This window comes from Scyliorhinus canicula, chromosome 13 (assembly GCF_902713615.1).
Source record: "Scyliorhinus canicula chromosome 13, sScyCan1.1, whole genome shotgun sequence".
Classification (NCBI taxonomy): Eukaryota; Metazoa; Chordata; class Chondrichthyes; order Carcharhiniformes; family Scyliorhinidae; genus Scyliorhinus; species Scyliorhinus canicula.
Genome location: NC_052158.1, coordinates 77,761,341 through 77,765,205, shown reverse-complemented (window position 1 = coordinate 77,765,205; position 3,865 = coordinate 77,761,341).

Here is a 3,865-nt window from a genome sequence, read left to right as displayed (position 1 = left end):
TTTTGATTTGATTTGATTTTGATTTGGTTTGATTCATTGTCACATGTACCGAAGTACAGTGAAAACTATTTTTCTGCAGCTGGGGGAACGTACACAGTACGTACATAGTAGACAAAAAGAATAATCAACAGAGAACATCGACAAACAGTGATTGGCTACAATGCGGAACAAAGGGCCAAACAAAGCAAATACATGAGCAAGAGCAGCATAGGGCATCGTGAATAGTGTTCTTACAGGGAACAGATCAGTCTGAGGGGGAGTCGTTGAGGAGTCTTGTAGCTGTGGGGAAGAAGCGGTTCCTATGTCTGGATGTGCAGGTCTTCAGACTTCTGTACCTTCTGCCTGATGGAAGGATCTGGAAGAAGGCAATGCCTGGGTGGGAGGGGTCTCTGATAATGCTGTCTGCCTTCCCAAGGCAGCGGGAGGTGTAGACAGAATTAATGTGGGGGTGGTAAGCTTGTGTGATGTGTTGGGCTAAGTTCACCACACTCTGCAGTTTCTTGCGATCTTGGATCGAGCAGTTGCCATACCAGGCTGTGATGCAGCTGGATAGGATGCTCTCTATTGCACATCTGTAGATGTTTGTGAGAGTCGACGCAGACATGTCAAATTTCTTTAGCTTCCGCAGGAAGTAGAGACGTTGTTGGGCTTTCTTGACTGCTGCATCAACGTGAATGGACCATTACAGATTGTTGGTGATGGTGACCCCCAGGAACTTAAAGCTATTGATCATCCCCACTTCGGAGCCATTGATGCGGATGGGAGTGTGTGTTGTGCTATGCTTATTGAAGTCAATGATCAGTTCCTTGGTCTTTCCGACATTTAGAGAGAGGTTGTTTTCGATACACCATGCAACCATTGTTTGAGATACTGCCCACTACCGTCGCTGTTGCCTATCCTGACACATTGCGGTCTGTTGGTGAGGAAGTCAAGGATCCAGCTGCACAGGGAGGGGTCAAGCCCAAGATTGCAGAGTTTGGTTATTAGTCTTGTCGGGATAATGGTGGTGAAGGTGGAGCTGCAGTCAGTGAACAGCAGTCTCACATAGGTGTCCTTATTATCAAGGTGTTCGAGTGTTGATTGTAGAGCCAGGGAGATAGCATCTGCTGTGGACCGGTTGCGGTGATAGGCAAACGTCAGTGGATCGAGACTGTCTGGGAGACTGGCAGTGATCCGTCTCATGACTAGCCGCTGGAAGCATTTCATGATAACAGACGTCAGGGCCACCAGTCGGTAGTCGTTGAGGCCACCTTGTTCTTCTTTGGTACTGGTAGTATGGTGGTCTTCTTGAAGGACATGGGGACCTCAGGGCGGAGGAGTGAGGTGTTGAAGATATTTGCGAATACACTCGCCAGCTGGTCTGCGCAGGCTCTGAGTGCTCACCCTGGGGCTCTGTCACGGCATTGACACGGGGAGAACGTGCAGACTCCGCACAGACAGTGACCCAAGTTGGGAATCCAACCCAGTTCCTGGGTGCTGTGAAGCAACAGTGCTAACCACTGCGCTAACGTGCCGCCAACAAAGAAGACAAACAAAAACTGACCATGGCAACAGTGAACAGCCACAACTTCCTTACACAGCCCCCAGAAATCTCCCCCCCCCCCGACTCTGCTCGCCGCCACTCCAGCACCCGGCCCGTATTTTATCCCAGACCCCCAGCACAAACAGAACATGAAACCCCTCTCCCCACTCCCGGATCCTCCGACACGCCAAATATTGCCACCTTTGGATTTATTGTTGCCCACAAAAGTTTTGCCATTATATCTGAAAATCCTATCCAAAAGCCCCCCGACCTCGGACACGCACAAACATATGGACATGGTTTGCTGGACTCCCCACAGACTGTCCATCCCTATACCCTCCCCCCGGAAAGAACCACCTCACCCTGGACATCGTCATGTGGACCCTGTGTACCACTTTGAACTGGGTGAGACTTAGTCTTGCCCACGACAAGGTCGCATTAACCCTTTGCAAGCCTCACTCCACATTCCAATCCTAAAGCCCCACACAGCTTACTCCCAACCTCCTCCAGCAGGGGCACTCTCTCTCTTCAACAGCTCCACATATATATTCAAGACCTTGCCCTCTCCTATTTCCTCCTCGGAGAGGGGTTTGTCCTGCAGCGCCAGGGGAGGCAGTGCTGGAAACAAAGCTCCCTCCTTCCTCATGAAGTCCCAAACCTGCAGACACCTGAACCCATTCCCCTTCGACAGCTGGTATGTCCCCGCCAGCTCCTCCAAGTCTGCAAACTTCCCTCCAACAAACAAATCCCTAAAATATTCTACCCCCACCTTCCACCACCCCTGGAACCTCTTATCCAACCTCACCAGGACAACCCTATGATTGTCATAAATCAGTGCCCACAGGGACTCGCTTTCCATTCTAATGCTTCCACAACCTCAACGCTGATACCACCACCGGGCTTGTGGAATATCTGGCTGGCGATGACAGAAATGGCACCAGCAATAGTTCCACTCAAACTGGTCCCTTTCCACGACCCATCTCCATCCGCCCCCATGCCTTCCACTCCTCCACTACCCATTTCATAACCATTGCAATGTTTATTGCCCAATGATAGTTCTGCAAGTTTAGGGACAGTAATGTCTCCACCCTGCCAATCCCTTTCCGAATACAGCCTCCTAGCCCGCGGAGCCTTACCCGACCACATGAACCTCGAAATCACCCCATTAAGCTTCCTGAAAGGCACATGGACTGGGAGGTTCTGAAACAGAAACAAAAACTTTGGCAACGCCTGTAGTGATCTGTATATCTGTACATACATCTGCACATACACCAGGGACTACAGACACAGCCATCACTCGAGGGCAGCATCAGAGACGGGTATAAAGGGTCCAGCCCAAGGGAGGATCTGCCTCTTTCAGAAGCACAGGGCTAGTGAGCAGCAGCAGACAGAGACAGCTCAACATTACCTTAGCTTCACTGGTCATACCTCCTGACTGTATTCAATCTAGTTAAGATCTGGAAACAGAACGAACCCACTGAATAAAGTATTTGTGTTAACTGGAAGTCTACAGTCTTTATTCAGACATAGAGTAACATAACACCGTCATCTTTATCCTCTGGGCAGGACCAGCCAATGACAATGGCAGCACACCCACCTCTGAAAGTCCGCCTGCATTCGCTCCACCTATCTGTCTGATTCTGCCTGAAAGAGCTCTCTGCCAGATCCCTTTGAGAAAAGATGTGAGGATGACATCCGTGCCGATTTTAGATTTAATACTGCTTCCGGGTTGCCATGCACAGAGACTTTGTGGCAGCATGGGTACCATCACAATTCCACTTATAAGGTCCTGAGGTTGTAGGAGAATTGTGTGCTGTGCAGAATCTGATTCCCAAATTTAGCACTAGGTTATTGCTTATTGATATAGTTTGCTGCCTCCAGATCAAGCCAGCAGCAGGGCAGATGGTAACCAGTGCAATTTAATTCAACTATCATAAATCCAGATAGATTAGGGAAAAATAATGTCAATAACCAAAAGGATGTTGGGACCTTCCTGCTGGCAGAGTTTTGACACCTAAAACGTTAAAGAAATATTCCACCTTGTCTCCCTCAGCCAGGAGATATCCATCTTTTGGAACTGGATTGTGCAGGGCACAGCAGGTAATGATAATATTGGACACACTCCATCCAAAACAGCTGAGCCTCATCTTTAAAAAGCCTATCAGCTGGTCAATCGTGGTACTTGTGGAGGCATGTATGGTATTGTAGTTCTCTTCAGCAATACTCTGCAGACAAGAACTCACCAAGGCTCCTCAGACAGCACCTTCCAAACCCACGACCACTACCACCTAGAAGGACAAGAGCAGCAGATGCATGGATGCCCCACCACCTGGAAGTTCCTCA